An 11,327-nucleotide genomic window follows, 5' to 3' on the forward strand; every position below is an offset into this window, starting at 1 on the left:
AGTTTTAGTAATATCCAATAACTTAATAATCAACACATCTCACCTTGAAACACTCTAACATGTTTGTTTGACTGAAAAAAAAAGTTATTCCAGCTATGATAGGCAAGAGAGTCCTTTAGAAATGGTAAATATTAGGTGGTAAATGGCCACAGTAGTGACAGCAGTAAGCACTGGTGGTAGCAGCTGTCATGTCTACACTATAGAAAATTACATTTGGCAATGTGAAATTGAACTCAACGCTTACATCTTTATACCTCACACAGAACTCTATGTTGACTCTTTTATTTTTTAAACGAGGGTTTTTTCATGCCACAATACCATGTTTAATGTAATTGGGGAGTATCATAAACCTAATTCATTAGCAGACAGGCAAGAATAACCTCGTTAAAACACAGTCTCCTAGACTGCACTGTCCTCTACTCCCTGTCCATGAAGGTCAAAAGTTAGTTCAGAAGAAACACCAGCGTACTGTGAAAACCTCTGCAACAGTGGCAGCACTTGGGATTCTATTAGAACAGCGGATCCATTTTGTCACTTAATATGAAGATGAACGACGTTTTTCAAAGGTTGAGAACATTCTCTTGAACCTTTCTCTTGGTCAACGCTAAGAGTCCATCTGCTGGTTCAGATTACTTGATGATACAGTCTGTAAATAGGGCCTGTATAAACCAAAGATCAGTAGCATGGCTAACAGAGCAGAATGGCTGAGAGGCCACCCACCTTTGGCCCCTGCTTGGCTGGATTCCTGGGTGTTCTGGGCATCCCCAGGTCTTCTGACTGGCTGATGGAGGGGAGAATAAACCAGAACATTCAACACCTAACCCAGTGTTTTAAAGGTACCCAGACAGTGCCCAGTACTTCCTCTTCTGTGCAGGTCTTGAAGGAATCTTTCACCCTGGCTTGTTGAGTAACCCTCTCTTGCTAAGGATGAGGTAAAAGAGATGGATATAAAGGCTTCTTTCTGCTCTATATTTACCGGTCAACTGAGAAGATTGTAAAGAAGGCTCTTGGGACCACAGGTACCCAGAATCCTATGACACTATTCTCCCCACTTCTGTCAGTGTTTGAAATCATCCATAATAAAAAATTAAACTCGAAAGAAAAGGCAGTCTATATACTATTTAACTCTAGGGTTCCCTCAGTGTTTTCCACCCCCTCCTAGTCAATGCTTTTCACTTCACAGTTGGAGATAAGACTGGAAATACAAACACACATACAGACTAACAGTGACTAGAATTCACATTCAGATGGAAACTATTGAAAGCAGATCCTTTCCCAGGAGAGAGCAGCAGGGCATGGGGCACCTGAAGGGAGAGTGAGGGGGAGAACAGGACATGGAGATGAGAAACTGGGCCTTTCACAGTCATATTTTATTGACTTCACAGTATGGCCATCTCTCAGCCTCAAAAGATTCTTGGAGGGGGCAACCGGTACTGGCTGAGAACCCCTCTTCTCCCATGAGCTTGCAGTCCTGCCCCATTCCCGCCACAGTCATCCTGGGCTTCAGAGACAAAGTCCTTCGCTGGCTTTTGACCCCTGCCCCTTTAATAATATTAGACCATAAAGTTGCTTAGCAGAGAGGAGTTGCCATGACGACGACATCCCCATCTCTGTAGCAGTGCCAGCTCTGAGACCCAGGGGCTCGGGCACATGGCGAAAGGACAGCTTGCGAGGAACAATGGAGGGAGCCGATGGCAGATCCTTTTCATGCCTAATTACCCATGAGCACATGGCACAATGGCTTATTTAACTCCGCCTTGGCTCGGAATGGAGACAGGTTCTTGTTCCAGTTGGAAAGGATTCCAGCCCTGGCCCTTGCCTCCATGTCAGGGAGGGGCAGGGGGACAAGATGAGTGAGTTATTGAAATGCACAGACCTTGTCTTCTTAATTATTTTGCATTTGGCTATCTTTCCTTGTCCCAGAAGCTAATTATTCCCAGTCAGGAAAATCGTTCCACCGAAGGTTAAGCTGCAAGTTGAACGGTGACAACTGGTGTTGGGAGCCACTGTTCCCTAGGCCTTGCGAGGCAGTAGACTACCATTCTTTCTCAGAACTGACCCAGACAGGCAGAGGGCAGGATGACTTAGTAAACCCTCAGGATGTATAAGGTAACCTTCCTGGCTTCTATCTCACTGTTCCAGGAATCCTAGAAGAGAATTCAGGCCTTGCCCGGTGGAATGTTGCAGACCGTGGAGAAGCAGTCCTTCCAGGACCAGGCTGTAAGAGGAGCCCAGGAAGAGGAGACAGAATGGAGCTGGGGGCAAAGAGAGTCTCCACTCTATGCAGGCTCAAGACTGTGTATTTCCTCTACATGGAAAGTTCACAACTAACTCCCAGTGCATTAAAGATGATGGGTGAGCAAAGGAGGCCGTTGACTCACAGAAATTAGGAGGATGAATGGTTCTCTTCTGGGTTTTCTGCCATAAAAGCCAAATACATGAGATAATCAATTACCAAAACTACACCTGTCAACTCAGATAACTGCTTTAAACATCAGTTTGGATCTCTGCTCCAGCTTTGTTCCTTATCACTTTTCTTTCAACCTCAAAATGTTCTTTGCGGGGATGGGGGGACAACCGGTGCTTACTAAGGTCCCTTCTTGTCCCATGAGCTTGCATGTTATTCCTTACCTCAAATAATCACAGGTAGAGAGACAAAGGCTTTCCGGGTCTCCTACCTGGATCAGGAAAACCCAGTGGGCTCCAGTGTCCTCCTTCTGCATATTTTCACCTCAGCACTGAACGCACTAGAATATACGAGGTTAGAAACCATTATTTTGGGAAAACCCAGAGCACACTCTCCTCCTTCAGATAATAAGAAATGCACTGGTGATGGGGTCACCACCATCTTTGAGAAGCTCAGAGGTAGCTATCCTCCACAGAACAGAACGGACAGGAGATACAGTCATGAAGTTGAACATTGTGATATTAAGTGACGTTTCAAATGAGGTTCAGGGTAAGATAAGGCTTCACTGCAGGTCCAGCCTCTAGTTCAAATTCTGGACTAGATTCAATGGTACTGATACCAGAGATACTAGACATGGATAAAGATGTTGTGTAGAATTTCAGGCTACACGAGGACACTGAGCCCAGACTGTGAACATGGAGGGAAACCATGTCTCCTGCAGCAGAAATGACTGCTGACTGCCGTTCAAAAAAAAGCGCACGAATAATGAAAGACAACAGGGTACCAAGCAGCTGTGTGACGAGGGCTGCCCATCAGAAGCTGGGTGTTACCTGATCACTGAGACAGAAATTCCTGTGCAACGGAAATTGTGCACCAGGCTCACAGGGATTCAGAAGGCACCAATAAATGATATGAGTAAGTGGCCAGACTTCCATGCCCCTTCCCCTTCCTCCTTTAATTCACACCCAAGAAGGACACATAGCTCAAATATGACCCAGAAATGTCACCACTGGGCATATACCCTGATAATTCAAAATGACACATGCTGTCTAATGTGCAGTGCAGCACCATATTAACAACAGCCAGGACATGGAAGAAACCCAGATATGCATCGACTGATGAGTGGATAAAGAGGCTGTGGCATTAATACTTACACGCAACAGAATATTATTCAGTCATAAAAAGGAATGCAATTGGGTCATTTGGAATGACGTGGACAAACCTGGAGTCTGTTATACTGAGGGAAGCAAGTCAGAAGGAGAAAAACAAGTAACATATCTTAACGCATATACATGAAATCTAGAAAAATGGAACTGACGAACCTATTTACAAGACAGGAAAGAGACAACAGACGTAGGGAACGGACTTGTGGACACAGTAGGGGAAGGGGAAAGTAGGACAAATTGAAAGGCTAGCACTGACATACATACACTCCGTTCCGTTCAGTCGCTCAGTCGTGTCCGACTCTTCGCGACCCCGTGGACTGTAGCCTACCAGGCTTCTCCGTCCATGGGATTCTCCAGGCAAGAATACTGGAGTGGGTTATCATCTCCTTCTCCAGGGTATCTTCCCGACCCAGGGATCGAACCCGGGTCTCCCACATTGGAGGCAGACACTTTAACCTCTGAGCCACCAGGGAAACCAACTACCAGGTGTAAAATAGACAGCTGGTGGGAAGCTGCTGTTAGAACACAGGGAGCTCAACTCAGCGCTCTGTGATGACCTAGGTGGGGGGATGCAGGCAGAGTGAGGATCAAGAGAGAGGGATATATGTATACTTACAGCTGATTCGCCGAAGAATTGATGCTTTTGAACTGTGGTGTTGGAGAAGACTCTTGAGGGTCCCTTGTACCGCAAGGAGATCCAACCAGTCCATTCTAAGGGAGATTGATCCTGGGTGATCTATCCTATCTATTAGGACTGATGCTAAAGCTGAAACTGCAATACTCTGGCCACCTCATGCAATGAGTTGACTCACTGGAAAAGACTCTGATGCTGGGAAAGGTTGGGAGCGGGAGGAGAAGGGGACGACCGAGAATGAGATGGCTGGATGGCATCACCGACTCTGTGGACATGAGTTTGAGTGAACTCCAGGAGTTGGTGATGGACAGGGAGGCCTGGCGTGCTGTGATTCATGGGGTCGCGGAGAGTCGGACACGACTGAGCGACTGAACTGAACAGCTGATTCACACCGTCGAACAGCAGAAACTAACACAACATTGTAAAACAACCATACTCCAATTTTAAAAAATAAACCCCTAGTTTAAAAATGGGGTTTCACCATACTGGACAGCTGACACTTTCCAGCCTCATTCAGGAGAAACACGAAGGGATGCTGGTAAAGGATAATTCCCCTAGAAATAAGAGCTTCAAAGCAGCAATCCAGGCCACACACTTCACATGGAGGACGGTCTGAGGTCTGGATATATACATGAACTCCTGAGAAGTGGCCAGCTGCTTGACTGAAAGGGACACCACTAGAATATGTGTGTATTTGTTTCCTGTGGCTGCTGTTACAGAGTACCACAAACTTGGTAGCTTAAAGCCACAGACATTTATTCTCTCACAGTTCTGGAGGCCTGAAGTCTGAGACTACTATTACTGGATTGACAGAAACATGTTGGAGGCTTGAAAGGAAAATCCATCCCTCTCCTCTCCCAGCTTCTGATGACTACTTGTATTCCTGGGCTTGTGGGCACATCACTGAAGCCTGGTCTCCATCTTCGCACGCTCTGCTCCTTCAGTTCAGTTCTTATCAAATTCCTCTGCCTCTTTCTTATAAAGACACAAGTGTTTTTAAGAGCCACACAGATAATCTCTGAATCTCAGGATCCTTTATCTAGTTAGATCTGCAAAATCTACTTTTCCTTAAGATCATATTTACAGATTCCAGAAATGAAGGCCAGATCCCTTCAGCGGCTTCTATCAATCCACCACAATTTGGAACAAGCAGGTCCTAGAAAGAGATTTGTGAGTGGACCTATTTGAGTGGGCACAAAATCTACGAGAGAACAGGCTTTTGGATATGTCGGGGCCAGGTGGGGCGTGGGGGTGGCAGGGAAGGGGAGGGTGGGGCGAATTGGGAGAGTAGCGCTGACAGGCATGCACTGCCACGTGTAAAACAAAGCTAGTGTGAAAAGCACCAGGAGTTCCACTCGATGCTCTGTGACAACCTAGAGGGGTAGGATGAGGCGGGCAGTGGGAGGGAGGCTCCAGAGAGAGGGGATATGTGTGTACATATATGACTGATTCACATTATACAGCAAAAACTACGGAACACTGTAAAGCAATTTTACTACAATTATAAAGTAAATTTTAAAATAATTGTGAGAATTCTGTCTCGTGTTACCATTAGCCAAACAGAAAAATGTTCTCAGTCCCCAGGGAGATAGCACCCCCTGCAATGGATGTCAGTCAGCCTCTCAGTTTGGCTTAGGACCAATTCAGGGGCCCCGAGACACTCCTGAGTGGCTATGGCAGCAAAGGTGGAGTATCACATAGTCACAACAGTGTGGGCTCCCTTCCACCAGGGTTCTTGATCCTGCACAGCCTGCCAGCTGCAGAGACCAATTCTAACCACTTGATAGGGTACCATTCCTCTAGGACACTGCTTTTCAATCTATCTATGGTGAACAACCAGGTCTGCTTTCTTAAACTTCTAAACAAAATATTTTTCTATGGCACAATAAAATTAATTACTAGAAAAATGATTAGATATTTGAATGTGGCACCAACAAATTATTTTTTAATTTCTAAGCCCTTCCTCTCAATTACTATTCTACTCCCAGATTGGTAAAAAACACATCACAGGTTTCATGGACCTCATTTTGAGTAGCACTGCCCTATAAACAGGCCAGCACTGATTATTAGATCAGTTCCATCAGGTCTTTTCCACTCTGAAAGGAGCAGTAGTTCTTCTCTATTCGGGGTTATTTCTATTCAGAAAATGGGTTTTCATTCCCTGCTCCTGTGCATGCTGCTTTCACCAGTACCACAATCCAGATGTCTACTCCACTGATGTGGTACAACACTCAAGACTGCCTCAGACCAACAGAAATATTTTACAGCCAAGAAGGTGCAACACTGGACGTGCAATCACGGGATCCACTGTACCGTGCACCCATCACACACAGCCAGCCAGCCAATTAGCTTGATGGCCCGTGACTCTAAAAGCTGGAATACATGAATCCGGGAACCCAAGGAAAGTAATAAGATTGGATCCTCTCAGAACCACTCCCAGTGATTGCAAAATATATGTTTCCCTGTTTTCTGCATCATCAGATTTGGCCAGATTAAAGGTCCTGGCTCTTTGGAGAGAATGCTTCCACCGGTTTTACTAAGAGAAAGCAAGAGTAGCCAGACAGCCACTTACCTCTCCTCACCTCAATGGAGTAGAGGTCAAAGAAAGAACTGCTGGACTCCTGGCAGTAATTAAACCTGATTGCTATCAGAAATGAAGATTGCTGCTGCACAGTTGAGAGCAGGGAGTCCGAGGGATTGCCTGGAAGCTAGGGAACCTCTGAGGTGTCTCTCTGTTTTCATGTTCAGTGACTACAGCAAATCAGCAACTGCAGTGACCATAACTCAAATGGTCAAGGTAACTTAGCAAGCCAATCCCACAGGAGTGGAAATCTAGATTTCCCCACCAGACAACTAAAGGTGTGGCTGATAGAAAGGAAAACCTAAACAGAGCGGAGGAGAGAAGAGATGATGATCAAAAATGGCCTGGGGACCAACTGCTGCTTATTTCCACAATTTTCTTGATGTTAAGTCTTATGCCAGATGGCTGCCACTGGCCACTATCCTGAGGAGCTCTTTGCGATTAGCTGGGCTTTTACCAGCTCTGTCTGAAAATAAGTGCAAATACTCTGTTCTCACAAAAATGAGGTGCCACACTGCAAATGAGAACCAGATGTGAGAGAAAGACCCAACGGGACACTTCAGTGGGGCAAGTGTAATACTGTCAGTGACTTATTTTGCACCATCCCCTCAAGTGATTTATTTTGCATCATCCTCTCAACTGTATCAGTTTTGGGGAGCCCTTTACCACCTGTTCCACCCTGGTTGCCATTGTAACAACAGACTTTCTGTGGACATCAGTTTACTAAATTCCAAGCAGCAGACACCTTGCTAACATAGCCGCATACTGGCACATCTTCTGCCTCACTCCTCTTTTTCTTCACTCCTCCTTCCTGTGATTATATTCCTTAATGAAGTGGTGGCTCATAAGCTTTTGTCTCACCCTATGTTTTCTGCAAAGACCCAGGCTAAGGTATTAGCCAGAGGTCCTGTGACTTGAAAAATCTGCGCTGTTACTACCTTTCTGCCTAGGGTGGGTCACCAATTATTGATACTATAAATAATAAGGTATATCCTTCCTGCTAAAATGGAACACCTTTCTTTACTTTAGCTTATCCAACAGTTAAAAGAATTTCAAGACAGATTGAAATATGAAAGTCAGGTAAAAAGACTATAAGGAGGCAGAGAGCAGTCACAAAGATCAAGAGCTTGGTGTAGAAGAGAGGAAAAAGAAAAAGTTCTCTATCAGAAGAATAATACAAAGAATATGAATCTCAATTTGGTGTCACCGAGCGGCTGAGCAAGCAGGCCATCTCTGTTTCATATGTGACTTTTCAATAGCGTTAATAAGCACGTGGCGTGCTCATCGCTCAGTCATGTCTGACTCTTTGTGACCCCAGGGTCACAAAGCCTGTAGCCCACCAGTCTCCTCTGTCCATGGGTTTCTCCAGGCAAGAATACTGGAGTGGGCTGCCATTTGCTACTCCGGGTGATCTTCCCAACCCAGGGATCAAACCCACGTCTCTTGCATCTCCTGCATTGACAGGTGGGTTTATCTCCCATTGTATCACCTGGGAAGCCTATACTTTATTCATTTCTTCAGTAAGAACTGCCCTTGTGTCACAATGAGAAAATTATTTTAAAATGCTGATTAAGTGTTTTTTATTAGATTGTGAAAGTATACCATTTTTCAAGAAAACAAGCAAAAAAATGTGAAAATAAGCAAAACTAAAAGAAAAAATCCTATAAAAACTTGAAAATGTATTGTGTATCAGTTGAAAGGACTGACTACATGTCAGGTGAATAAGTTATCTTAAAATTATTTCTTAACTTACATAACCATGCCCTAGCAATTCTTTAAATTATAAAGAAAAATATTCCCTCTATGTGGGAAAAATAAAATCAATTTAAAAGTCAGTGAATTCTCTCAGATCTCTGAAATTCTAAACACCAATACAGTATCGATAAAAACTGGAGAGACAAATATTTGACATAAAAATAGTTTTCCATCCAAAATACTTTTCCCATGTAAAGCATAGAAGACAGCAGCGAAGATCTTAGTCCAATTCGTATCTCCCATCCTGATCAAAGGCCAAGTCCGAAGCAAACCACAGTATTCTATCCTTCTGACTATAGTAACTGGACATATATTCAGAGATATATAATTTAAACTCTGTCAGCTAGAATCTGCCCTTGGAATTATATTCACTAAAGTTGGAAGGAAGTAAAAGAAACTCCTGCTTCTTCAGTCATGAAACTAAAATGATAAAAACTTAAGAGTTGCTGGGACCAATGTTCCCACCAAATGGAAAAAAAAAAAAAAACATTCCTTCTAGAAATAGATTGGGACTTCCCTGGTGGCTGAGATGGTAAAGCGTCTGCCTACAATGCAGGAGACTCAGGTTCGATCCCTGGGTTGGGAAGATCCTCTGGAGAAGGAAATGGCAACCCACTCCAGTACTCTTGCCTGGAAAATCCCATGGACAGAGGAGCCTGGTATGCTGCAGTCCATGGGGTCGCAAAGAGTTGGGACAGGACTAAGCGATTTTACTTTCACTTTTCACTAGATATAGATAGTAAAGTATATATGTTACATATATTTGTAGGATATGTATATGTTACAGACAGAGATGCAAAGAAATCAAGTAGAGAGAAACATAGATGAGGGGAAAAAAGACAGCAGCTAGAGAGTGGCTGGATCTCTAGTTCCAATTCCCACTTTAGTAAGATGTGCCTGCCCTGAAATCTCTACCTTCTAAAGTTTCAACAATATTTTGTCAACAAACCTCTTCAATTTTTCCTTCTGTTTGTTTTTTCCTAAGTTAAATTGAGTTTTTTCAATGGCAAGCTTTTTCATAGAGATTTGCTACCAGGTTTAGGGTATTACAAACAGCAGACAATAAAATATGGAATTGCCTATGTCAAAATCAGGCAATGGGCCTTGTTTAATTTCACTTCCCAACTTTACTTCCATATAATAATCTTATTTGAAAAGCCATATTGTCCTATAAAATTGTTCATATTATTTATTCTAATGCAAATTTTCTTTCACACTTGCATTTAAGTTTTATAATAGCAATCTTTGTTACATAGCAAAGTTGCAGATTTCATGTGTCCTTTTGGCGTCTTGAGGATTAAATAATGCTCCCTCCAAAGCTGTTGTTTTGGGAGTTTTGTCTCTGATGACTGTGGAGCTAAAGAGATGAGCATTAGTTCAAGGAAGCTGGATTTGAAATCAGAAGGGAACAGTAAGACAGAGATGACAGCTTTATTAAGAGACCCTCTTTCTGCCTGTGGCCACTAATCCAAGATCATGGCAGGCCAGAGCACCATGCAACCTGAAGAACTGCAAAAGCTGCCTGTTCCACACTTCGGTGCAAAGAAGAAAACAATATATGAAGCCCCTGAGAGGTAGGCTGAAGGCAAAGAAATACGGGACAGGGGAAGGGGAGGTAACGGACTTGACGTCTCAGACATCTCTCAAAATTTTCCTTCCTTAGACTCTGTAAACAAAGTAATAATCCCCACCCCACCCCCTTTGTAAAATGCATCCAGATGTCTCTGGTGGTCCAATGGTTACGAATCGCCTGTCAATGCAGGACACACAGGTTCAATCCCTGGTCCAGGAAGATTCCACATGCCTCGGGGCAGTTATTAATAAGCCCATGCACCACAACCACTGAAGTGACCCCACCTGGAGCCCGTGCTCCACAATAAGAGAAGTCACCGCAATAAGAAACCTGCACACTTCAACAAAGAGGAGCCTCCGCTTGCAGCAACGAGAAAAAGCCTGTACACAGCAAGAAAGACCCAGGGCAGACAAACATTAATTAATTAAAGGCGACCAACTGAGGAGTCATGAGAGAACAGAGGTCAAATGTGCTTTGTCCACCAGGCCAGCTAAATATTAATATTTCATGGTGCAGAGGTCTATTACTAAGGAAGAGAAACCACAGAGAAGGGGTCTAAATTCAAAGATCATGATTTGAAAAAAATTTAGTGTTTGTTACTAGCTAACATAGGGACTTAAGAATAAAAAAAGTTCTTCTTTAAATTTTACGTGTTTTAACAAAGTAAATCCAAATCAGGAAACCAAAAGTTTATTTTCTTTCTACTTCCCATATTTCCTACACGTAAAATCAGTTTTAAAAAAATAGTAATTTTTATTCTTTATATATAAGATGATTGATTTATTTTGCTGTTAGTTACCCACCTCTCATCTCTACTTCCAAATAATGTCAATATAATCTAGGTTAAAAAGCCATGTTCTTGAAAAAAACTGTTTTTACAATATGTTTCATTTCTAAATTTTATACTTGATTTTTTATAATGGTATTTATAACAATTATTGGTAAATCTGCATTTAATTGGTTTTGGTGTTTACTGGATAGATTTTTAATTCTTTAATGTTTTAATGAGATATAACTCAAAGGATACAAATATTGTGTTCAGCCTCTAAGAACTGTCCAACCCTACATGGCAACTACTATTCTGACTTTTTATCTTGAGAGATTAGTTGGTCTGGTTTTTTTTTAATTTACATAAATATAACCATATAACATATACTCTTCCCCCCCGCCCCGGATTCTTTCACTTAATGTTATGTCTAAAAGATTCATTC

General features: G+C 43.0%; 1 non-coding gene across 1 annotated transcript; it reads left to right on the plus strand.

The window, feature by feature from the left end:
* Positions 1-9,057: 9,057 nt before the first annotated feature.
* Positions 9,058-9,129, plus strand: TRNAC-ACA (transfer RNA cysteine (anticodon ACA)). The gene has a single exon. It is a non-coding gene; the product is annotated as a tRNA-Cys (tRNA).
* Positions 9,130-11,327: the final 2,198 nt, after the last annotated feature.

This window comes from Moschus berezovskii, chromosome 14 (genome assembly GCF_049115385.1).
Source record: "Moschus berezovskii isolate FMDL1 chromosome 14, NW_MosBer_1.0, whole genome shotgun sequence".
Classification (NCBI taxonomy): Eukaryota; Metazoa; Chordata; class Mammalia; order Artiodactyla; family Moschidae; genus Moschus; species Moschus berezovskii.